The 27,226-nt window shown below is 41.0% G+C and overlaps 1 long non-coding RNA gene and 1 pseudogene across 1 annotated transcript; one reads left to right on the top strand and one right to left on the bottom strand.

The window, feature by feature from the left end:
• Positions 1-19,580: 19,580 nt before the first annotated feature.
• Positions 19,581-26,663, bottom strand: LOC138847766 (uncharacterized). Its single transcript, XR_011385719.1, has 3 exons — positions 26,568-26,663; positions 24,521-24,660; positions 19,581-19,784 (listed from the first exon to the last, which is right to left on the bottom strand). It is a non-coding gene; the product is annotated as an uncharacterized lncRNA (long non-coding RNA).
• Positions 21,055-23,708, top strand: LOC127486887 (mRNA export factor pseudogene; annotated as a pseudogene).
• Positions 26,664-27,226: the final 563 nt, after the last annotated feature.

Here is a 27,226-nt window from a genome sequence, read left to right as displayed (position 1 = left end):
TAAGCTCCTCACTGCTCTGCAGCGCAATGGGCCCTCCCAGACTCTATCCCAAGTTGTGAGACCTGGGGAGGTGTGGAGATGTGTGAGTGGGGGGGTTCCCCTGGGGTTCTCCTGGTGAATTGTGAGTAGAAAAGAGGAGGAGGAGGAGATGAAGAGGACAGAGGAATTAGAGGAAAACTGGAAGAATGACAAGGAAAAGAAAATGAGCAATATAGAACAGAAAATATATTTTCATGTAGAAGGAGAATTTTCAACTTAACTCAGCGAGAAAGCAACATAGATAATAAAGAGTTACCTCAAAAGTCAAGTTTACAATTTAATTTGTTGGAAACATATAAAATTCAGTGCCCAACAATTGAAAGATGCCTCTTCCTGTCAGGAACACAGCAAGAATGAACAAGTCTTCAACATGAAGTAGACAGTTCATCACAACTGAATACACAGGGCATTTGAAACACATGGGGCACCTGTGTTCTCTCCTTGAGGAAGTTTTGTGTCGGTGCCTGTAGAAATGTGTGGTGTTTTTTGTTTGTTAAATACTGTATTTAACAAACAGCACTAGGACTGCTAGGTAGCAAGGAAAAAAACTAGCTTAAAAGCCCTCAAACACTGACCCTAAGCCTGTGCTTCTTCCTCATTATGTACTTGGTAATGCTTTTCCTCACTCGGTTGCAGTGGACATGTTTGATTCCATGCGCCTTTCCATTTGGGAGGAGGACTGTTGAACACATTATTTGTCTGGAACAAATATTTCAGAATTCCTTTCTTTGTGTCCTGCCCTGTGGTGTGACATTCTTTCTGCCTTTCTTCCCAAGAACACCTATGCAATGTTTTTATGCTCATGTGGAGTTTTCAGAGGGCCAGCTTCACATCTGGCTTATCTTCTTCTGATGCAGACCCCTGACCCCTGTAACATACCTTGAATACTCACATGGAGTTCCAGGCTTCTGGCTTCAGCCTGGCTTGGTCCTAATTGTCCTTTGGGGGAGAAAATTGGCACCTGGAACTCTCTCTGTCTCTTTCTCTACCTCACTGTCAGTTGGTGTTTCAAGGAATGTAAACAAATAGGCATTTAAAAAAAACACTCTGTCCTCTGTTGTCCCTAGTGGCATATATTTTGTGCACTGTTTTACTGAAAATACCTCCTTTCATGACCTTACTTTGTGACTGAGTGTCCCATTCCATCCCCTGTCCCATTCCAGCTCGGAACTTACCTGGCACAGTGCCTCAGATTTGACTCTGCCATTGGGCCACTTCAGGATACCACCAGAACAGGGCTTGGGTCGTGTGACAGAAGCAGGAAGCAGTCACCTGCTGACTGGGCCTCAGGTAAGCCAGTCTGCTGAAAAAGATTTTGGAGGAAGTTAAACATCTCACACTTTGAAACAGATGCCCAGAAGATAAACCCTCTGCTTATCTCACACACAAAATACATATGACTACATGTTATTTGTTTATATTCCTGCAGGGCTTGGCCATTGGTTGCTGTTCAGCTCTGTCATGTGGAGAATCATTTTATGAACAATTGAATGGAGGTTATAAGGCTGCTGGGGCTCATTTGAGGACATGGAGAGCTATCGTGTGAACACCACCATTGCAACCCAGCATACTACTAATTATTCACAAACGATGCCATCCCAAGAAAGATGCCAGATGGCCTTCCGTTCCTCAGTACTGGATACAACATATTATATTGGTACAAGTTATTCCTGGGGAGACTCTTGCTATCAACACTAAAGATGGGAACATTCAGAATATTTAACAGGCTGCCTATGTACCTCTGATGTCACCAAGTGGTACTCTGCCACCTATATACCTTCCTTCTGGTTATATGTCTCAGGTGGTGAAAGACAATGGGATTCGTAAAATTCACATTGTGCCTCAGACAATGTCATGTGGCCATACCACTTTGATGCAAGTACCACAGTTCATACTATCATTCTCTCCTATGTATCCACAGACCCTGACTGATGCATTCCTCAAATCAAGGAGAACTTCCCCCACCTTATATCCCACAGCCTACACCACAGCAGCTGAGGCCATCACCACCAGCAACATTTATGTACCAACAGAATAATGGTAGGATATGAAGTTCCTAAAGAGCACATACTTTTAGTTTATTAAAATTAACACATCTGGGGATTGGAGGTAAGATGGTGGAACAGGAAGGGAGTACACTGATAGTCCGGGGAGAGATGGTTTAATAAAAGTGGAGATACTGCATTTTCAAGGAAGAGTAGGGGAGGAAACAGCAGAAGAAACTCTTCTGGAACGCATGATTCACAGCGGACCTGCGTGGAGAGCATGGGAGCCCACAGTTCGGGACACCAGCGGCAGACTCAACACACCAGCGCTGGAACGCGAGGTGAGCCGAACCTCAATAGCCCGAGACACCGGCAGGCAAGCGGAGAGAGGAGACTAGAGGGAATGTCCCCCGGGGGGGGTGGGGTAAAGTTCACCAGGCTAACTGAAAGAGAGAGAGAGAACAAAAAAGGTGACTGGTACGGACACGGGTTTCTCTCTCTCTGCTCACCTCTCAAGGGCGAGCAAGACAAAGAGCAGGCGCCATCTTGGACATACGTCATAAGCAGAGTGACCTCAGGTCTGCACCGGCCCTGAGCCTAGCAGAAAAACCTGACTCTGGGTGGGGTGAAGTAACAGGAGATCAGGACCTAGTAAATTTGTGGTGCTACTGAACTGAGACTGTGAAAAAAGAGACGGTGGGGGAGAGAACTCACGGAATTCACGTGAGAACTCTCCAGAGACGCTACAATTCTGTAACTTTGGCAACCCAGTGGGAGACTGAAGGAGAATCTGAGCCCACTCTGAGGGCAGAACAGTTTCCCTGTGTGGTCCTTGGGAAAGAGCTTCCGATCTCTGGCTCCTTTGGGTATATCATTTGCTTGCTAACTACCTCCAACTTAGTTCAGCTGTGTGGAATTACTTCACTTTTGAATCAAACAAAGAAAGAGAGAGAGAGAGAGAGAGAGAGAGATTTACCACGGCTAACCTGGGAGTGTCACCTTTGGCACACCAAACAGAGCTCTCAGGCCACACCATTCTCAAGCCCTAAGGCTCCATCAAAAACAGATAGTCCACTTAATCTAAGAGAGAAAAACTGCCAGCTCAGAATATTATATCCTGCAAAGCTATCATTTGTGAATGATGGTGAAATAAAGACTTTTCATAGCAAACAGAAATTGAAAGATTTTGTTGCCACTCGTCCAGCCCTTCAAAAGATGCTTAAAGATGTGATACACACAGAAACATAGAAACATGGTCATCAATATGAAAGAAGGTAAAGGAAGGAAAGCAAGGAAGGAAACCTCACAGCAAAAGATCACAGGGAATTCAAAGCATATATTAGAACTTATCTTTGGCAAATGGCAGGGCAAAGTTACCACTTATCATTGGTCACATTGAACGTGAATGGCCTAAACTGTCCAGTTAAAAGACACAGATCGGCTGATTGGGTTAAGGAACAAAACCCATCTATTTGCTGCTTACAAGAAACACATCTTTCCAACAAAGATCCATACAGACTGAAAGTGAAAGGCTGGAAAAAGATATACCATGCCAACAGAAATGAAAAAAAAGCGGGAGTATCCATCTTAATATCGGACAACATAAACTTTACCACAAAAACTGTTAAGAGAGACAAAGAGGGGCACTATATAATGATCAAGGGATCAATACAACAAGAAGATATAACAATTATCAATGTATATGCACCTAACTACAGGGCACCAGTTTATCTAAAAAAAATATTAACGGACTTAAAGGGAGACTTACACCCCAAAACAATAGTACTGGGGGACTTCAATACTCCACTCTCAGAAATAGACAATCAATAGGACAGAAGATCAACAAGGATACAGCAGATTTAAACGACACTATAGCCCAAATGGATCTAACAGATATCTACAGAACTTTCAATCCTACAGCTAAAGATTTTACATTCTTCTCAGCAGTACATGGAACCTTCTCTAGGATTCACCACATACTAGGCCATAAAGCAAGTCTCAGCAAATTCAAAAGACTTAGAATCATACCACGCAGCTTCTCAGACCATAAAGGAATGAAGTTGGAAATTAGCAACTCAGGAATCCCTAGAGCATATGCAAACACATGGAGATTGAACAACATGCTCCTGAATGAACAACGGGTCATAGAAGAAATTAAAAGAGAAATCATAAATTTTCTGGAAGTAAATGAGGATAACAGCACAACATACCAAAACTTATGGGACGCAGCAAAAGCAGTGTTAAGAGGAAAGTTTATATCAATAGGTGCCTAAATCAAGAAATGGGAAAGGCACCAAATAGATGAGCTTTCAATTCACCTCAAGGATCTAGAAAACCTACAGCAAACCAGACCCAAATCTAGTAGGAGAAGAGAAATAATGAAAATCAGAAGCCGGCGCCGTGGCTCAATAGGCTAATCCTCCACCTTGCGGCGCCGGCACACCGGGTTCTAGTCCCGGTTGGGGCGCCGGATTCTGTCCCGGTTGCCCCTCTTCCAGGCCAGCTCTCTGCTATGGCCAGGGAGTGCAGTGGAGGATGGCCCAGGTGCTTGGGCCCTGCACCCCATGGGAGACCAGGAAAAGCACCTGGCTCCTGGCTCCTGCCAGGATCAGCGCGGTGCGCCGGCTGCAGCGGCGGCCATTGGAGGGTGAACCAACGGCAAAAGGAAGACCTTTCTCTCTCTGTCTCTCTCTCTCACTGTCCACTCTGCCTGTCAAAAAAAAAAAAAAGTATAAAAAATAAATAAAAAAAAAAAAGAAAATCAGAGAAGAAATCAACAGGATTGAATCAAGAAAAACATTACAAAAAATTTGAAAAAATAAACAAAATTGACCCCACATTGGCCCAACTAACTAAAAAAAGAAGAGAAAAGACCCAAATCAATAAAATCAGAAATGAAAAAGGAAATGTAACAACAGACACCACAGAAATAAAAATAAAACGAATCATCAGAAATTATTACAAGGACTTGTATGCCAGCAAACAGGGAAAACTATCAGAAATGGATAGATTCCTGGACACATGCAACCTACCTAAATTGAACCAGGAAGACATCGAAAACCTAAACAGACCCATAACTGAGACAGAAATTGAAACAGTAATAAAGGCCCTCCCAACAAAGAAAAGCCCAGGATCAGATGGATTCACTGCTGAATTCTACCAGACATTTAAAGAAGAACTAACGGCAATTCTCAAACTATTCAGAACAATCGACGAAGAGAGAATCCTCCCAAATTCTTTCTATGAAGCCAGCATCACCTTAATTCCTAAGCCAGAGAAAGATGCAGCACTGAAAGAAAATTACAGACCAATATCCCTAATGAACATAGATGCAAAAATCCTCAATACAATTCTCACCAATAGAATGCAACAACACATCAGAAAGATCATCCACCCAGACCAAGTGGGATTTATCCCTGGTATGCAGGGATGGTTTAATGTGCGCAAGACAATCAGTGTGATACACCACATTAACAGACTGCAGAAGAAAAACCATATGATTATCTCAATAGATGCCAAGAAAGCATTTGATAAAATACAACAGCCGTTCATGATGAAAACTCTAAGCAAACTGGGTTTGGAAGGAACATTCCTCAATACAATCAAAGCAATCTATGAAAAACCCACAGCCAACATCCTATTGAATGGGGAAAAGTTGGAAGCATTTCCACTGAGATCTGGGAACAGACAGGGATGTCCACTCACACCACTGCTATTCAATGTAGTTCTGGAGGTTCTAGCCAGAGCTATTAGGCAAGAAAAAGAAATTAAAGGGATACAAATTGAGAAGGAAGAACTCAAACTATCCCTCTTTGCAGATGACATGATTCTTTATTTAGGGGACCCAAAGAACTCTACTAAGAGACTATTGGAACTCATAGAAGAGTTTGGCAAAGTAGCAGGGTATAAAATCAATGCACAAAAATCAACAGCCTTTGTATACACAGACAATGCCATGGCTGAGGAAGAACTTCTAAGATCAATCCCATTCACAATAGCTACAAAAACAATCAAATACCTTGGAATAAACTTAACCAAGGACGTTAAAGATCTCTATGATGAGAATTACAAAACCTTAAAGAAAGAAATGGAAGAGGATACCAAAAAATGGAAAAATCTTCCATGCTCATGGATTGGAAGAATCAATATCATCAAATGTCCGTTCTCCCAAAAGCAATTTATAGATTCAATGCAATACCAATCAAGATACCAAAGACCTTCTTCTCAGATCTGGAAAAAATGGTGCTGAAATTCATATGGAGACACAGGAGACCTAGAATAGCTAAAGCAATCTTGTACAACAAAAACAAAGCCGGAGGCATCACAATCCCAGATTTCAGGACATACTACAGGGCAGTTGTAATCAAAACAGCATGGTACTGGTACAGAAACAGATGGATAGACCAATGGAACAGAATTGAAACACCAGAAAACAACCAAAACATCTACAACCAACTTATATTTGATCAAGGATCTAAAACTAATTCCTGGAGCAAGGACAGTCTATTCAATAAATGGTGCTGGTAAAATTGGATTTCCACGTGCAGAAGCATGAAGCAAGACCCCTACCTTACACCTTACACAAAAATCCACTCAACAGGGATTAAAGACCTAAATCTACGACCTGACACCATCAAGTTACTAGAGAACATTGGAGAAACCCTTCAAGATATTGGCACAGGCAAAGACTTCCTGGAAAAGACCCTGGAGGCACAGGCAGTCAAAGCCAAAATTAACATTTGGGATTGCATCAAATTGAGAAGTTTCTGTACTGCAAAAGAAACAGTCAGGAGAGTGAAGAGACAACTGACAGAATGGGAAAAAATATTTGCAAACTATGCAACAGATAAAGGGTTAATAACCAGAATCTACAAAGAAATCAAGAAACTCCACAAAAAACAAAACCAACAACCCACTTAAGAGATGGGCCAAGGACCTCAATAGACATTTTTCAAAAGAGGAAATCCAAATGGCCAACAGGCACATGAAAAAATGTTCAAGGTCATTAGCAATCAGGGAAATGCAAATCAAAACCACAATGAGGTTCCACCTCACCACGGTTAGAATGGCTCACATGCAGAAACCTACCAACAACAGATGCTGGCGAGGATGTGGGGAAAAAGGGACACTAACTCACTGTTGGTGGGAATGCAAACTGGTCAAGCCACTATGGAAGTCAGTCTGGAGACTCATCAGAAACAAGAATATAACCAAACCTTCAACCCAGACATCCCACTCCTTGGAATTTACCCAAAGGGATTTAAATTGGCAAACAAATAGCGGTCTGCACCCTAATGTTTATCGCAGCTCAATTCACAATAGCTAAGACCTGAAACCAACCTAAATGCCCATCAACGGTAGATTGGATAAAGAAATTATGGGATATGTACTCTTTAGAATACTATACCGCAGTAAGAAACAACGAAATCCAGTCATTTGCAACAAAATGGAGGAATCTGGAACACATCATGCTGAGTGAAGTAAGCCAGTCCCAAAGGGACAAATACCATATGTGCTCCCAGATCGGTGACAACTGACTGAACACCAAAAAGGAAGCCTGCTGAAGTGAAATGGACACTATGGGAAACGGTGACTTGATCAGCATAGCCCTGTTAATGAACAGCTTAATACATTATCCCTCTTAGTATTTTTTGTCCGTTCTACTTAATATGACTGGTTTAATTCTGAAATTATCACACAGTTATTCTTAAGTGTTGAAAATTAACTGAAATGTGATCCCTGTTAAACATAAGAGTGGGAATAAGAGAGGGAAGAGATGTATAATTTGGGACATGCTCAAGCTGACTTGCCCCAAATGGTAGTTAGAAACATACCAGGGGATTCCAATTCAATCCCATCAAGGTGGCATGTGCCAATGCCATCTCACTATTCCAAGTGATCAATTTCAGTTCACAATTGATAATAATGAAAGGACTAAGAGTCAAAGGGAGCACATAAACAAGTCTAGTACCTGCTAATACTAACCGATAGAATAAATAAAGGGGAGAGTGATCCAACATGGGAAGTGAGATACTCAGCAGACTCATAGAATGGCAGATGTCCTAAATAGCACTCTGGCCTCAGAATCAGCCCTAAAGGCATTCGGATCTGGCTGAAAAGCCCATGAGAGTATTTCAGGCATGGAAAGCTAAGACACTCTGGCAAAAAGATCTCTGTGAGTGAGATCCCAGTGGAAAGAACAGGTCTTCAAAGAAGGAGGTACCTTTCTCTGAAGGGAGGAGAGAACCTCCACTTTGACTATGACCTTGTCTAAACAAGATAAGAATCGGAGAACTCAGAGGGCTTCCATAGCCTTGGAAACTCAAGACTGGAGCATAGGGAGATTACTGATGCCATAGACAGGAGTGTCAATTGGTAAAGTCAACAACAGGAGTCACTGTGCACTTACTCCTCATGTAGGATCTCTGTCCTTAATGTGCTGTACATTGAGATTTAATGCTATAACGAGTACTCAAACAATATATTTCACTTTGTGTTTCTATGGGGGTGCAAACTGTTGAAATCTTTACTTAATGCATACTAAACTGATCCTCTGTAAAAAAAAAAAGAAATTATCAACTCCCAACTTGACTCTCACTGGGATTAAACACGACAATAGGTCTGATCTGATTTCATCATCATTTAAAAAAATTATCTATTATTTTTCACTTTATGTTTCTGTGTGTGAGCAAACTGTTGAAATCCTTACTTAATGTATACTAATTTGATCTTCTGTATATTAAGATACTCGGAAATGAATCTTGATGTGAATGGAAGGGGAGAGGGAGTGGGAAAAGGGAGGGTTGTGGGTGGGAGGGACCGTATGGGGGGGAAGCCATTGTAATCCATAAGTCGTACTTTGGAAATTTATATGCATTAAATAAAAGTTTAAAAAATTAACAGATCTGGATAATTATTAAAATGTCAAAGTAGGAAAACAATAACATTTCAAGGAATTTGGGGATTTCATGCAGCCATGTCAGGACTGATGACAATCCTTGGGTCTAAAGTTTCTGTTTTGTGCAAAATAGAAGTATATATATATATATATATATATATATATATATAAGCTTGTATATATATATACTTGTATATATATATACACACACACACACACACTATAGATCAAATAACAAGAATGTAATGGTTACTAGGAAAAATTTTATTGAGAAGGGGAGGTGCGCTGATCCCATGTGGTTGAACCCACATTCATAACGGCTTGATTGTTCTGAGTAAATATTTAGTTGTGGCAGTCTAAATGCAATGGTCACTAGAATTAATGAAATGGTTACATTAATTAATAAAACTAGAATTAGGTTAATTACTCTTTTTTGGGTTATACCAAAACTAACTGATTGGAAGTCAGATATACTAATTAATACTAAAAGAGTAAGACCCTCATCAATAAATTGATACATATAGGAATAGTCAGACTACATCTACAAAATGTATCATGCCGCTGCTACAATGCCAAAGTGATGATTTGATGTGAAGTGGAAATTAAATTGTCATAGGAGGCAAACCATAAGGAAAGTGGACACAGTAATCACATGAAGGCTGTGAAATCCTGTGGCTCTAAAAATGTTGAGCCATATACTCCATCTGAAATAGTAAATGATGCTTCATAGCATTTGGATGCTTGGAGGAGGGTAAAATAAATGCCTAGAAGGATAGTGATAGCCAAGGCTTGTTGCATGTTTTCACAATTTCCTTCTATTAAGCTGTGGCAAGCCCAAGTAATTGAAATTCCTGAGGCCAGGAGGACTGAGGTGTTAAGTAGGGGTACTTCAAGGGGGTTCAGGTGGTTAATGCCTGTTGGAGGTCAGCAGCCTCCTAGTTCTGGGGTAGGGGCTAAGCTCGAGTGGTAGAAGGCTCAGAAGAAGCCTGCAAAGAAAAAGACTTCTGAGACAATGAATAGGATCATTCCATATTGTAGGCCTTTTTGTACAATGGGAGTATGATGGCCTTGGAATGTGCCTTCTCATGAGATGTCTCATCATCATTGATATATAGTGAGTGTATTTGTTAATAGAGCAATCAGGAGAAGTGTAGGGGAATTAAAGTGAAACCATATGGTTAAGCCTGATGTTGAGAAGGATGGATAGGGCTCCGGTAAGTGGTTATAAGCTTGGTTTAACTATATGATAAGCATGAATTTGGTGTGTCATTAGGTATTATCGTGTAGATATAGGCTTACAAGAAGTGTGAAGACGTAGGCTTGGATCAAGGCTATGGCAGATTCTAGGATTGTGAGGAGAATAAGAATAATAAGGGTGATTTCAGCTGCTGTAGGACTAATTGAGTTAGGGCAAGCACTGTGCCTCCAATGAGATGTATAAGTAGGTGACCTGCTGCGATGTTAGCTGTAAGTCGTATGGCTAGAACTATTGGTTGAATAAAGAGACTAATTGTTTCAATAATTACTAGTATGGGGATAAGGGGGTAGGGGTATGCTGTGGGAGGAAATGAGCTAGTGATGCTTTGGTCTTGTAGTGGAATCCTGTGATTACAGCCCCTGCTCATAGTGGGATAGCCATCCCTAAGTTTATTGACAGCTAGGTCGTTGGTGTAAATGAGTGGGGTAGTAGGCCTAGGAGATTGGTTGAGCCAATAAATATAATTAGAGAAATTAATATTAAGAACCAAGTCTGTCCTTTAGGGGAATGCATTGTTATTATTTGCTTGAGAATTAGTTGGGCTAATCACTGTTGAACTGAAACTAACCAATTACTGATAAGGTGAGTAGGGGTAGGAGATAATAGGGTTGGAAATATAATAATTAGCACTACGATTGGAACTCCTATTATTGTAGGGGTAATGGGAGAGGAGAATAAATTTTCATTCATTTTGTTTCTCATGGGGAGGGGAAAGAAGTGGACTAAAATGCCTTTAGCACGGGGTTCACAGGGTAGGTGTACTTATGAAACTTAAGTTGGATTAGGGCAAATAGTGAGAGAATTATAGCAATAGTAGTGATTAGTCATGTGGATGTATCAAGTTGTGGCATTTCATTATATATCATTCTCTAGCTTAAAAAGCTAGTGCTAATTTAGCTTCATAATGATTTTAAATCATAGATAGTGATCAATTTTCAAAGTGTTTTAGTGAAACTATTTCTTTTTTTTTAACTTTTATTTAATGAATATAAATTTCCAAAGTACGACTTATGGATTACAATGGCTTTCCCCCATACCGTCCCTCACACCCACAACCCTCCCCTTTCCCACTCCCTCTCCCCTTCCATTCACATCAAGATTCATTTTCAATTATCTTAAAATACAGAAGATCAGCTTAGTGTACATTAAGTAAGGATTTCAACAGTTTGCTCACACACAGAAACATAAAGTGAAAAATAATAGATAATTTTTTTAAATGATGATGAAATCAGATCAGACCTATTGTCATGTTTAATCCCAATGAGAGTCAAGTTGGGAGTTGATAATTTCTTTTTTTTTTTACAGAGGATCAGTTTAGTATGCATTAAGTAAAGATTTCAACAGTTTGCACCCCCATAGAAACACAAAGTGAAATATATTGTTTGAGTACTCGTTATAGCATTAAATCTCAATGTACAGCACATTAAGGACAGAGATCCTACATGAGGAGTAACTGCACAGTGACTCCTGTTGTTGACTTTACCAATTGACACTCCTGTCTATGGCATCAGTAATCTCCCTATGCTCCAGTCTTGAGTTTCCAAGGTTATGGAAGCCCTCTGAGTTCTCCGACTCTTATCTTGTTTAGACAAGATCATAATAAAAATGGAGGTTCTCTCCTCCCTTCAGAGAAAGGTACCTCCTTCTTTGAAGACCTATTCTTTCCACTGGGATCTCACTCACCTAGATCTTTTTGCCAGAGTGTCTTGGCTTTCCATGCCTGAAATACTCTCATGGGCTATTCAGCCAGATCCGAATGCCTTTAGGGCTGATTCTGAGGCCAGAGTGCTATTTAGGACATCTGCCATTCTATGAGTCTGCTGAGTATCTTGCTTCCCATGTTGGATCACTCTCCCCTTTATTTATTCTATCGGTTAGTGTTAGCAGGTACTAGACTTGTATATGTGCTCCCTTTGACTCGTAGTCCTTTCATTATGATCAATTGTGAATTGAAATTGATCACTTGGACTGGTGAGATGGCATTGGTACATGCCACCTTGATGGACTTGAATTGGAATCCCCTGGTATGTTTCTAACTCTACCATTTGGGGCAAGACAGCTTGAGCATGTCCCAAATTATGCATCTCTTCCCTCTCTTATTCCCACTCTTATGTTTAACGGGGATCACATTTCAGTTAATTTTCAACACTTAAGAATAACTGTGTGATAATTTCAGAATTAAACCAGTCATATTAAGTAGAACGGACAAAAAATACTAAGAGGGATAATGTATTAAGCTGTTCATTAACAGTCAGGGCTATGCTGATCAAGTCACCGTTTCCCATAGTGTCCATTTCACTTCAGGATGTTTCCTTTTTGGTGTCCAGTCAGTTGTCACCGATCAGGGAGAACATATGGTATTTGTCCCTTTGGGACTGGCTTACTTCACTCAGCATGATGTGTTCCAGATTCCTCCATTTTGTTGCAAATGACTGGATTTCATTGTTTTTTACTGCAGTATAGTATTCTAAAGAGTACATATCCCATAATTTCTTTATCCAGTCTACCGTTGATGGGCATTTAGGTTGGTTCCAGGTCTTGGCTACTGTGAATTGAGCTGCGATAAACATTAGGGTGCAGACCGCTATTTGTTTGCCAATTTAAACTCCTTTGGGTAAATTCCAAGGAGTGGGATGGCTGGGTCGACGGTAGGGTTATATTCAGGTTTCTGAGGAATCTCCAGACTGACTTCCATAGTGGCTTGACCAGTTTGCATTCCCACCAACAGTGGGTTAGTGTCCCTTTTTCCCCACATCCTCGCCAGCATCTGTTGTTGGTAGATTTCTGAATGTGAGCCATTCTAACTGGGGTGAGGTGAAACCTCATTGTGGTTTTGATTTGCATTTCCCTGATTGCTAGTGACCTTGAACATTTTTTCATGTGCCTGTTGACAATTTGGATTTCCTCTTTTGAAAAATGTCTATTGAGGTCCTTGGCCCATCTCTTAAGTGGGTTGTTGGTTTTGTTTTTGTGTAGTTTCTTGATCTCTTTGTAGATTCTGGTTATTAACCCTTTATCTGTTGCATAGTTTGCAAATATTTTTTCCCATTCTGTCGGTTGTCTCTTCACTCTCCTGACTGTTTCTTTTGCAGTACAGAAACTTCTCAATTTGATGCAATCCCAATAGTTGATTTTGGCTTTGACTGTGCCTCCCGGGTCTTTTCCAGAAATTCTTTTCCTGTGCCAATATCTTGAAGGGTTTCTCCAATGTTCTCTAATAACTTGATGGTGTCAGTTCGTAGATTTAGGTCTTTAATCCCTGTTGAGTGGATTTTTGTGTAAGGTGTAAGGTAGGGGTCTTGCCTCATGATTCTGCATGTGGAAATCCAGTTTTCCCAGCACCATTTACTGAATAGACTGTACTTGCTCCAGGAATTGGTTTTAGACCCTTGATCAAATATAAGTTGGCTGTAGATGTTTTGGTTGTTTTCTGGTGTTTCAATTCTGTTCCATTGGTCTATCCATCTGTTTCTGTACCAGTACCATGCTGTTTTGATTACAACTGCCCTGTAGTATGTCCTGAAATCTGGTATTGTGATGCCTCCGGCTTTTTTTTTTTTTTTTGTACAAGATTGCTTTAGCTATTCGAGGTCTCTTTTGCCTCCATATAAATTTCAGCATCATTTTTTCTAGATCTGAGAAGAATGTTTTGGTATCTTGATTGGGATTGCATTGATTCTATAAATTGCTTTTGGGAGAATGGACATTTTGATGATGTTGATTCTTCCAATCCATGAGCATGGAAGATTTTTTTCCATTTTTTGGTATCCTCTTCTATTTCTTTCTTTAAGATTTTGTAATTCTCATCGTAGTGATATTTAACGTCCTTTGTTAAGTTTATTCCAAGGTATTTGATTGTTTTTGTAGGTATTGTGAATGGGATTGATCTTAGCAGTTACTTCTCAGTCATGGCATTGTCTGTGTATACAAAGGCTGTTGATTTTTGTGCATTGATTTTATATCCTGCCACTTTGCCAAACTCCTCTATGAGTTCCAATAGTCTCTTAGTAGAGTTCTTTGGATCCTCTAAGTAAAGAATAATATCATCTGCAAAGAGGGATAGTTTGACTTCTTCCTTCTCAATTTGTATTCCTTTGATTTCTTTTTCTTGTCTGAAGGCTCTGGCTAAAACTTCCAGAACTATGTTAAACAGCAGTGGTGAGAGTGGGCATCCCTGCCTGGTGCCAGATTTCAGTGGAAATGCTTCCAACTTTTCCCCCATTCAATAGGATGTTGGCTGTGGGTTTTTCATAAATTGCTTTGATTATATTGAGGAATGTTCCTTCTATACCCAATTTGCTTAGAGTTGCCTAGTAGTCCTGGCTAGCTTTCATCATGAAAGGGTGTTGAATTTTACCGAATGCTTTCTCTGCATCAATTGAGATAATCATATGGTTTTTCTTTTGCAGTCTGTTAATGTGGTGTATCACATTGATTTGCGAATGTTGAACCATCCGTGCATACCAGGGATGAATCCCACTTGGTCTGGGTGGATTATTTTCCTGATGTGTTGTTGTACTCTATTGGTGAGAATTTTATTGAGGATTTTTGCATCTATGTTCATCAGGGATATTGGTCTGTAATTTTCTTTCAGTGCTGCATCTTTCTCTGGCTTAGGGATTAAGGTGATGCTGGCTTCATAGAAAGAATTTGGGAGGATTCCCTCTTTTTTGATTGTTCTGAATAGTTTGAGAAGAATTGGAGTTAGTTCTTCTTTAAATGTCTGGTAGAATTCAGCAGTGAATCCATCTGGTCCTGGGCTTTTCTTTGTTGGGAGGGCCTTTATTACTGTTTCAATTTCTGTCTCAGTTATGGGTCTATTTAGGTTTTCTATGTCTTCCTGGTTCAATTTTGGTAGATTGCATGTGTCCAGGAATCTATCATTTCTGACAGATTTTCCTGTTTACTGGCATACAAGTCCTTGTAGTAATTTCTGATGATTCTTTTTATTTCTGTGGTGTCTGTTGTTACATTTCTTTTTCATTTCTGATTTTATTGATTTGGGTCTTTTCTCTTCTTTTTTTAGTTAGTTGGGCCAATGTGGGGTCAATTTTGTTTATTTTTTCAAAAATCCAGCTTCTCGCTTGGCTGATTTTTTGTAGTTTTTTTTTTTTTTTTGATTCAATCCTGTTAATTTCTTCTCTGGTTTTAATTATTTCTCTTCTACTAGATTTGGGTCTGATTTGCTGCAATTTTTCTAGGTCCTTGAGATGCGCTGAAAGCTCATTTATTTGGTACCTTTCCAATTTCTTGATATAGGTACCTATTGTTATAAATTTGCCTCTCAATACTGCTTTTGCTGTATCCCATAAGTTTTGATATGTTGTGTTGTTATCCTCATTTACTTCCAGAAAGTTTTTGATTTCTCTTTTGATTTCTTGAATGACCCAGTGTTCATTCAGGAGCATGTCATTCAGTCTCCATGTGTTTGCATACTTTCTAGGGTTACCTGAGTTGCCTATTTCCAGCTTCATTCCGCTGTGGTCTGAGAAGCTGCATGGTATGATTCTAATTCTTTTAAATTTGCTGAGACTTGCTTTATGGCCTAGTATGTGATCAATCCTAGAGAAGGTTCCATGCACTGCTGAGAAGAATGTGAAGTCTGTAGATATAGGGTTGAAAGTTCTGTAGATATCTATAAGATCCATTTTTGCAATAGTGTCAATTAAATCTTCTGTTTTCTTGTTGATCTTCTGTCCGGATGATCTATTTCTGAGAGTGGAGTATTGAAGTCCCCAGTACTATTGTATTGGAATCTAAGTCTCCCTTGAAGTCCCTTAACATATCTTTTAAATAGACCGTTGCCCTGTAATTAGGTGCACATACATTTATAATAGTTACATCTTCCTGTTGAATTGAACGCTTAATCATTATATAGTGTCCCTCTTTGTCTCTCTTAACAGTTTTTGTATTAAAGTTTATGTTGTCTGATATTAATATGGCTACACCTGCTTTTTTTTGGTTTCTGTTGGCATGGAATATCTTTTCCAACCTTTCACCTTCAGTCTGCATGCATCTTTGTTAGAGAGATGTGTTTCTTGTAGGCAACAAATAGTTGGGTTGTGTTCTTTGAGCCAATTAGCCAAACGGTGTCTTTTAACTGAAGAATTCAGACCATTAATGTTTAATGTGACTATTGATACATAGTGACTTTGCCCTGCCATTTTCCCGGAGATATTTACTAGTATATGCTTTGAGCTTTCCATGCTCTTTTACTGGTAGGTGTTCTTCCTTTCCCTTCTTTCATATTGATGGCCGTGTTTCTGTGTTTCTGAGTGTAGCACATCTTTAAGTATCTTTTGCAGGGCTGGACAAGTGGCCACAAAGTCTTTCAATTTCTGTTTGCTATGAAAGGTCTTTATTTCACCTTCATTCACAAATGAGAGCTTAGCAGGATATAATATTCTGGGCTGGCAATTTTTCTCTCTTAGCACCTGTGCTATGCCTCGCCATTCCCTCCTAGCCTGTAGTGTTTCTGATGAGAAGTCTGCTGTGAGTCTGATTGGAGATCCTCTGAGAGTAATCTGATGTTTCTCTCTTGCACATTTTAGGATCTTTTCTTTATGTTTCACTGTGGTAAGTTTAATTACCACGTGTCGTGGTGAGGATCTCTTTTGGTCATGTTTATTGGGGGTTCTATGAGCTTCCTGTACTAGGATGTCTCTGTCCTTCTCCAAACCCGGAAAGTTCTCTGCTAGTATCTCACTAAAAAGGCCTTCTAATCCTTTCTCTCTCTCCATGCCTTCAGGAACTCCTAGAACTCGAATGTTGGTTTTTTTTAATAGTATCCTGTAGATTCCCAACAATATTTTTTAGATTTCTAATTTCCTCTTCTTTTCCTAGGTTTGACTGTATGTTTCGCTGTGCTCTATTTTCTAAGTCCGATATTCTCTCTTCTGCTTCACCCATTCTGTTTTTAAGGCTTTCTAATGTGTTTGTCATTTGATCTATTGAGCTCTTCATTTCATTTTGATTTCTCTTCACTATCACACTTTCCTGTTCTACTAGTTTCTGAGTTTCATTTTGATTCTTCCTTATAATTTCATTTTCATGAGATTTTCAATCCTGTCCAATAAGGATTTCTGTAGTTCAAGGATTTGCTTTTGAAAACTTCTAAATGTTCTTATCATAAATTTTTTGAAATCTGTATCTTGCATTTCTTCTATCTCATCATCTTCATACTCTTGGCTTGGGGTGTTTTGTTTATTTGGAGGCATCATAGTGTCATCGTTGATCTTGTTCCCTCGATTTCTGTGTGTTGCTTGGCATAGTTAATTCTTCTTTCATCACTGTGCTTTTTTTTATTTTTTTTTTATTTATACTGTGTCCGTGTTAAGTGGACTGCCTGCTATTGGGGGAGCCTTGGAGGCTTGAGATGGGTGCGGCCTGAGAGCTCTGCTTGGTTCTTCCTCGTTAAGGGTGTGCAAAGGTGACACCCTCAGGTTTTGCATGGTAAATCTCTATTTATTTATTTATTTATTTATTTATTTTATTTATTCAGGGGGTAAGTAATACCACACGGCAAGGCTGTGCAGAATTGATGGTATTTAGCTTCCAGTCTCTGGCTTCTACCCAAAGAGTCTGTGTAGGCTCCTCTGGACTCCCACTGGGTTGCCTAGGCTACTGAATTGTAGTGACTCAGTTCCTTAGCTCTCCCCTGTTGATATGTAAATCCAGAGAGGGGGCCTGCACTTTGTCTCTTGCGAATTCTTCAGGCCTTGCAGCCTTGCAACCTTTGCAAGGTTAGGGGAAAGATAAACCCCCCCCCCAAGCTTTTTTTTTTTCCTTCTTTCCGGTAGTGAGTTTGCTGCACTTTCCAGCCCCCCTCTAGATTCTAACCCCCGTTTCCCTGCCAATGTCTTGGGTTATTGAGCTCACCTCCCCTTCCAGCGCCAATGTGTGGACTCGGAGCCCTGGACGTCCCAACTCTCCCCGCTGCTCTGTGGAACTATTTCAAGAACAATAGGCATGAAGCTGTGATTTGAGCCACAGATCTCTGAGCATTGGCCATAGAAAAATCCTGGACGAGTTGAGATAAGGGTGGCTTGGTTAAGGCATCCAGGGATAGCATCTGTTTTTAGCCTTAGTGAGGGGATGGCTCATGAAGGAAACACATCTTCTGATGAGATTAATATATGGATTGGTAATTCCATTGCAAGAACAACTCGGTTGTCAACTTCCAGTAGTCATAAGTCACCTGGGTTTAAATTGGATGTTGGGATTATATATGAGTCGAAGTTCAGGTCTTCATAGTCTGTGTACTCATAACTTCAATATCACTGGTGGCCTATGGTTTTTACTGTCAGGGAGGGGTTACTGATTTCATCTATTATATACAAGATTTGTAGGGAGGGAAGTGCAATTCAAATTAGAATAATTGCTGGGAGAATAGTTCAGATGGTTTCTACCTTTGGGCATCTATTGTGCGTGTGTGGGTAAGTTTTGTAGTCAGTATTAGTGAAATAATATAGAGGACCAAGGAGTTAATTAGAAAAATGATCATAAGCCTGTGGTCATGGAAGTGGAGTAATTCTTCTATAATAGGAGATGAGGCATCTTGGAAGCCTAGTTAAAATGAATATGCCATAAAGATATATAGGGGTTGAACCTATAAATTAACTTCAACAATGTTATGTAATAGTTTTACTAATATCTTATTGAGAAAGTCAGAATGGTTATGCAGCTGGCATGAAACCAGTCTTAGGGGGTTCGATTCCTTCCTTTCTTGGCCTAGGCTTTTATGTAAGCAGGCTCTTCAAATGTATGATATGGGGGTGGACATCCATGAAGTCACTCTAGATTTGTAGTGGTTAACTCAATAGTTTCTACCTCTCGCTTTGAGGCAAAGGCATCCCAGATTATGAAAATTATTACAATTACAGCAGTGAGGGAGATGAAGGAGCCCATTGATGAAACAGTGTTTCACATTGTATAGGCATCTGGGTAATATGAATATCATCGGGGCATGCCAGAGAGTCCAAGGAAGTGTTGAGGGAAGAAAGTTAAGTTCACTCCTACAAATATTACAGTGAAGTAGATTTTGGCCCAAGTAGGGTCCAGAGTGTAGCCTGAGAACATAGGGAATCAATGAGCGAACCCCCCCCCATAATGGCAAATACAGCTCCCATGGATAAGACATGGTGGAAGTGGGCTACCATGTAGTACATGTCTTGGAGAACAATATCTAGGGAAGAGTTGGCTAGTACAATTCCTGTAAGACCACCTACTGTAAATAAGAAAATAAACCCCAGAGCTCAAAATATGGCTGGGGATCACTTAATATTTCCACCATGTTGGGTTGCTAATCAAATAAATACCTTTACTCCCATAGGAATGGTAATAATTATAGTAGCTGATGTGAAATAGGCTTATGTATCCACGTCCATTCCTACTGTGAATATGTGGTGAGCTCAGACGATAAACCCAAGGAAACCAATTGATATCATAGCCCACACTATTCCCATGTAGCCAAATGGTTCTTTTTTGCCAGAACAATGTGTTACAATATGAGAAATTATTCCAAATCCTGGAAGGATAAGAATATATACTTCAGGGTGTCTGAAGAATCAAAATAAGTGTTGATAGAGGATAGGGTCTCCTCCTCCTCCAGGGTCAAAAAACGTTGTGTTTAGATTTTGGTACATTAAGAGTATTGTAATGCCAGCAGCTAGAAATGGCAGGGAAAGAAGAAGAACGGCTGTTATGAGAACAGATCATACGAACAAGGGGGTTTGACACTGAGATATACCAGGGGGTTTTATATTGATGACAGTTGTGATAAAATTAATGGCCCCTAGAATAGAGGACACCCCAGCCAAGTGAGGAGAGAAAATAGTTAGATCAACCAAGGCTCCTGCATGGGCTAAGTTACCTGCTAGTGGTGGGTAAACAGTTCATCCTGTACCTGCACCGGCTTCTACTATTCATGAAGCTAACAGAAGAAAGGATGGTGGGAGGAGTCAAAAGCTTTTATTGTTTATAAGGGGGAAAGCTATATCGAGGGCCCCAGTTATTAGTGGGACTAACCTGTTTCCAAAATAGGTATCACTATGAGGAAAATTATTACAAAGGCATGTGCAGTGATGATTACATGATAAATTTGGTCGTCTCTAAGTAAAGTTCCTGGTTGGCTTAATTCTGCTCAAATTAACAGACTAAAGGCTGTTCTTACCATTCCAGCTCAGGATCCAAATAGGAGATAGAGAGTTCCGATGTCTTTATGGTTGGTAGAGAATAATCATCGGTTAATGAACCGAAGCAGGGGCAAAATGGCTGAGTAAGCATTAGACTGTAAATCTAAAAACAGAGGTTGAGCCCTCTTTACCAAGCGCTGAGGTGAAATTTTCATGTTGAATTGCAAATTCAAAGCAGCAGCTTCAATTCTGCCAGGGCTTCTCCCACCTTCTTTTTTTTTTTCTTCTTCTTCTTCTTCTTCTTATGGCAGGAGAAGGAGATTGAAGCCAGTTGATTAGGGTATTTAGCTGTTAACTAAAATTTCATGGGGTTGGATCCCACCAATCTAGGGGGACTTAGCTTAATTAAAGCACCTGATTTGCATTCAGAAGATGTGAAGTTAATTTGCAGTCCCTAAGCAGGAGTTAAGAATAATTTACTTGCTTAGAGCTTTGAAGGCTCTGGGTCTATGTAACATAAACTCCTTCTAATCTTAGCTTAGTACTGAAAATATTTGTGTGAGGGGAAGAAATATTGTTGATAAAATGATTAGTGGGGCTATAAATGGTATGTGTTTCATTGATTCGAATTGTCATTTTATTTTTAAGTTGTTGGTTGTTGGGAATATTGTCAGTGAGGTAGATGAGGCGTAATAGAAGTATAAATTTAGAAGTGCTAATATAGCCATTGTGGTGGGTATGATGATATTGCCATTTTTTGTTTGCTCTATTCACTTAGGGATAAAGCCTGTTAGTGGGGGTAGGCCTCCTAGTGATATTAAGGTAATTAGGATGACTGTAACTATTAGTGGGGTTTTATTTCATATTTGTGATAGTGAAAGGGTAGTTGTGCTTGTGTGATGTATAAATATTATTAACATGCAAATTTTTAATAGCATATAAATAGATTGAGAATTATAGTATTTGGATTAAATATAATAATGGCTACCATTCATCCCATGTGGGCAATTGAGGAGTACACTAAGATTTTGTGGAGTTGGGTTTGGTTAAGCCCTCCTCAGCCACTGACTATAATTGATAGGATGGCTACTAACATTGTTAAAGTTGAGTCAATTGATGGTGAGATTTGGTAAAGGATAGATAGGGGTGCTAGTTTTTGTCATGTAAGAAGAATGAGTCCTGATTTTAGGGGGATCCCTTGGGTTCCTTCTGGGACTCAGAAGTGAAAGGGAGCTATTCCTAATTTAATGATTAATGCTAATATAATTAAGATTGGGGTAAAGTGATTTTGTGGATTATTGTTCATTGGCAAGAGTCAAGAATGTTAAGTGTAATTACTATTATTAAGATTATTGATGCTGTGGTTTGTGTTAAGAAATACTTAGTTGCAGCTTCTGTTGATTGTGGTGTGGCTTTGTTAATTAAAATTGGAATAATGGCTAATATATTTATTTCTAGGCCAATTCATATGGTTAATCAGGGGGAGCTAAATACTGTAATTATTGTGCCTAGGAACAGGGTGACTCGAATAATAGTTAGGACTAAGGGGTTAATTAGTATGGGAAGGATATAAACCAACATTTTCGGGGTGTGGGCCTGATAGCTTATTTAGCTGACCTTACTATAGAATTTTGTGTATCAGGTAGCATGAAGAATTTTGAGTTCTTAGGTGTAGGTTCAAGGCCTATAGTTCTAGAAATAAGAGGGCTTAAACCTCTATTATTTACTCTATTAAAGTAACTCTTTTATCAGACATATTTCTATATGTGAGGGAGAATGCTTGAAAGTATAAAGGGTATGGAGATGTGTCATATGCATAGAGCTATTGTAAGAGGTAGGAAACTTTTTCATAGGAGTTGTATGAGTTGGTCATAATGAAGTTGAGGGCAGGATGCTCAAATTCATAGGAATGACATTGTTAGTAGGAGGGTTTTTACAGCAAAATTAATTGTAAACATTTCTGGATTAGTGTGGCTGTGAAATGAGCCTAAAAATAGGATGGTTGTGAGAGCATTTATTATAATATTAGTATACTCAGCAAGAAAGAATAGAGCAAATGGACCACCTGCATATTCTACATTGTTCCAGGCTACTGGCTTCAGCCAGGCTTGGCCGTAGTTGTTGTACTTTGGGGGAGAAAACTGGCAGCTGGATTTTTCTCTGTCTCTTTCTCTACCTCATTGTTGGTTGGTGTTTCCAGGAAATGTAAACAAATAGGCATTAAAAAAAAAAAACATTCTGTCTTCTGTAGTCCCTAGTGGCATATATTTTGTGCACTGTTTTACTGAAAATACCTCCTGTCATGACCTTACTTTGTGACTGAGTGTCCCATTCCATCCCCTGTCCCATTCCAGCTCGGAACTTACCTGGCACAGTGCCTCAGATTTGACTCTGCCATTGGGCCACTTCAGGATACCACCAGAACAGGGCTTGGGTTGTGTGGCAGAAGCAGGAAGTAGTTACCTGCTGACAAGTCCTCATGTAGGCCAATCTGCTGAAAAAGATTTTGGAGGCGTATACATACACACGTGCACACACACACACACACACACATATCAGTGTGTTGCATTTTGATATAGCAGTGTCAAAAATTAGGACCTCAATAACAACCAAGTGCTACAGATTGCACAGCATGATACTCCTGTTGGAAGCAAACATTTCATCAAAGCCCCAGTCTACAGTTGTGTGATGTGTGATGATCAATTGCTTGGATGAGACTCAAGTTTTGGGATGCCTGTTTATCAAATCCTATGATGATGTTGCAACACTCTGAAGAGTTTTCCTGTACAGATTTGATACAGTATGACCATGGTAGCAACTGTGGAGACAGGCTGACTATCAGTAAGAGAATCAACCTTCTGAATTCAGGGGAATTGAAAACTCCACTGAAACATCAGCCTTGACATGTGGCTACTTTTATAAACAAACAGAACAAGCCAACTGGTTTTGCCATGGGAACTATTGCAAGGAGAGTTGCTAATCATTATATCAATATTGCAAATCCAGCCAAAGATAACTGCATATCTAAATGTCATCTATCCAATGGAATCAGCTCTTCAGTGCCTCAGGTTCTCTATGGAGTAAATGGAATTTCAATCCATTTTAGTTTTGGCACCCTTGCAACTGTGGGGCCTGTTTTGTCCGATCTGGGACAAAGATGCCAGAAGAAAACTAAAAGCTTCAGGACAGCTCAATCACAGGACAATTTGCTGACTCAATAACAATGGAAACAGATTGCCTATCCTTGCAGCTATGACTTGTCCAAGGGACATGCGGTTTTTAATCCCTCAAAGAAAGACTGCATTTTCCTGCATAAGGGAGCAGAAGAGTATAGCTTAGAGGTCAGAGGCATCAGAACTGTCCAGAATTTTTCACACCTCTCTGCACACATTTGAGTGCCATGATTGGACAGCTTAAAGGATGGAAATATGGAAATGGAGTTTATCCTGGGAGATAACGATGTCATTGTTCACCAGCCAATCAGTGACTCCTTCTCTCCATTGCACGCCTGCTACAAGGATTTTCTGAAGTTCCAAGGAGATGGAAATTACTATAAAAGTTATATTTCTGTGGGCAATGCCAGAGACTGTGTCATGCTTATTCAACAACATGTATATTCAAGATTATTAGAAAACCGTCTATGGACCCTGTACTTTGTTATAAAACAATTGGGAATTAAAAGGAACAACAAAGTTTGAGCACAACCAGATCAAGTCAACTACAACTACTACCACCCTCCAACGCCAACACCCCCCACCAAACCAACAACAAACAAAAACCACACAGGTCCCCATCTACCTACAGTGGAATCTTCATGCCCTGTAGGTGAGTTCTCAGGGTCCGCATTTCTTTCACTGACTTTACCACAGGGCAACTCAACAGAACTTACCCTCCTGGGGAACAGAGGGGATGAATCTCCCTCAGTCTTCTCTCCATTGTGCTCCTGCAATTTGATCTGCTCTAGCCATGTTGTAAGGTAAAGGCTAATGGAAGCACATTGATCAGGTGGTAGAGGATCTAACTGACTGTTCAGGGAATAGGAAATAGTTAAAGGTACTCTAGTCTATTAAGAGGAACCAAGTGGGGTGAAGGCAAAGTACTTTAGTCACATAACCAGGATTTGATCATGGAAAAAGGGGCCTGTAATGAACCAAATAGTATTTCAAGCTGAGGGGTGATGTGCCATTGTGCCACACCCTATACCCACCATCCAGTTTCTGGGAGTCCAGTCTTCACAACTGTGAGCTTCACCAAAACCATCGCAGTGGGAAGCAAACTTCCTTCCAGGATTATATTTGTGAACCAGTAGGTATGGATAGGGTGACTGGATCACAAGTGGGTGGGGGTCTGTTGGGGTAGAGAAGACTAGTAAGTAGATTTGTTAGGAGGAGTTGGGGATAACATAGAGGCCTAAAAGGTAGGATAACACAGGGCAATTAGCAGGTTAGGTATTATAGGAACAGAGTCTTGAAGAGCTGGGCATGGATTAAATGAGGTCAGGTACTGGGAAGGAGTATCATTTGTCAGGGAAGGAAAAGGGTGACAAAATAAGGAGATCTTGGAGGAGGGTAGATTAGAGGATTATAATTTGATTGGCCTGAGGCATGGCAAGACTGAGGTGAGAGATCATACGAAGCTAAGGACAGTGCGGAAGATCAGGCTGGTGTGGGAAGCAAGTGGGCAGACAGGATGTAGTCACAGAAGGTTGAAGTTGCTATGTAGAAATGAGAGGAAGGAGGTGGGGGAAGAGGGAGCTAGAGGAGGAGGAGGGTGAGGCTAGGGAGAAGGGCGAGAAGAACAGTGAGGAGGGAAGGAAGGATGAGAAGCAAGGCCAGGCTGGGATGGGCAAGCAGAAGACAGGTGAGGCAAGCATCGAGGTACAGAGCAAAGGCGAGGGTGGCCAGGAGGGTGAGAAGCAGGAGCAGCATAAGGCTGAGATGGAGGATAAGGAGGAGGGTGAGGCTGGAATGACATACCGGAAGGAAGGTCAGGCTAGGGTGCAGGGACAGAAGGAACTTGAGGCTGGAGTTGAACATAAAGAGGAGGGGGCTGATAAAGAGAAAGAAAAGGAGGGTGATGCTTGGAAGGAGGACCAGGAGGAGGGTGAGGCTGGAGCAGAGGATCAGAAAGAGGCTGCAGTGGAGAGGGAAGACCAGAATAAGGGTGAAGCTGGTGTAGAGGAAAAGGACAGTGGACAGGATGGCAGGGAGAAGGAAAAGGAGGGTGAAGAGGAGGGTCAGAAGGAGGGTGGTGCTGAGTCTGGGAGAGAGGATCAGGAGGAGGGCGAGCCTTGGGGACAGGATGAGAAGACAGGCGAGGATGGCACAGAAAAGCAGGAGGACACTGAGAGCAGGGTGGGGGACCAGGAGGAGGGCAAGGTTGGTGTACAGGTGCAATGAACAGCTGGCACCATGTTGACTGCACAGAAGGATGGTTGCACTGTGGAGAAAGACTGGAGGAAAGGCCAGGCTTGTGGAGAGCAGTGACAGGAAGGTGGTGTCTTCATAAAAGGCTAGGGGACGGGTGAGGCTTTTGTTCAAAAAGTGTTAGAAAGCATTTCTGGAGATCATGGCCACAAGGAAAAGGAAGGCTGAGAGGAACATCTGGAGGAGGCTGGGACTTGTGTTTAGATGCAGAAGAGCGAGGCTTGCACTTGGGAGTAGGGTGTGTGTGGGGCTTCTGTTCAGAGACAGAAGAAGGGCAAGGTTGGTGTTTAGGATGAGAAGGGGGATGAGGTTTGAGTGAGGAATTAGTAGTAGGATGAGCCTTTTGTGGAAGCCCAGGAGTGTGAGCAGGAGGTGCAGGAACAGGTGCAGGACCTGGCTGGGGTGCAGGATGATCAGAGGGAGAGTAGGGCCAGTATGAAGGAGCAGGAGGAGGAAAAGGCTCAAATACTGAACCCAGAGGAGGGTCCAGGGGGAGAAAAGGAAAGTCAGATATGGGGGGGGGGCTCTAGGAGGAGAGTGAGTCCAAGATGCAAGATCTTGGGTTTTTGCCTGGTATGAAGGGACAGAAGGGATGTAACAATGGTATGGCTGACTTGGATAGTTGGACTGGAGTGGAGGGCCTGGAGGAGGATGAGGCCAGTATGGAAATGCAGGATGGTAAGGCTCAAACACAGAGCTAGTAGGGTCAGGCTGGGGTGGAGGACCAGACACATGGGCTGGGCTATAGGATCAGGAGGGTCAGGCTGGAGGGAAGATAAGGAAAAGGGGGAAGATGGCATTGGGAGGCAAGAATTATTTGAGGCTTACCTGTCATGTTCTTAGGAGAGGCTCCTAGCAATCAGAACCAGGGACTGGTAAGGGTCCAGGACTACAGCTGCTTTTATAGGCCAGCCTGTGTCACAGTGCCCCTTATGACATAAACATGCCCCTCCCACCTGGGCAGTGAGTACAACTTTGGATTGTAGCAAATGGTTTTTCCACACATACCCACACTCCCACCTCCAAAACCATTGCACCTCCACTCCCTCTCCCATCACATGCTAGATTCATTTTAAATTATCGTTATATACAGAAGATCAACTTAGTACATACTAAGTAAAGATTTCGACAGTTTGCACCCACACAGACATACAAAGTATAATGTATTGTTTGAAGACTAATTCTACAGTTAATTCTCATAGTACAACTCATTGAGGACAGAGGTCCTTCATGGGGAGCAAGTGCACAGTGAATCCTGTTGCTGATTTAACAATTGACACTCTTGTTTATGAGTTCAGTGATCACCTGAGGCTCTTGCTATGAACTGCCAAGGTTATGGAAGCCTCTTGAGTCCACAAATGCAGACATCATTTAGACCAGGCCATAGTCAAAGTGGAAGTTCTCTCCTCCCTTCAGGGAAAGGTACCTCCTTCTTTGATGGTCCCTTCTTTCCACTGGGATTTCCCTCACAGAGATCTTTCATGTAT

Source organism: Oryctolagus cuniculus (assembly GCF_964237555.1).
Source record: "Oryctolagus cuniculus chromosome 16 unlocalized genomic scaffold, mOryCun1.1 SUPER_16_unloc_1, whole genome shotgun sequence".
NCBI lineage: Eukaryota > Metazoa > Chordata > Mammalia > Lagomorpha > Leporidae > Oryctolagus > Oryctolagus cuniculus.
Note: the sequence above shows the minus strand (reverse complement) of the source record. Positions and strands in the feature narration are given on the sequence as shown.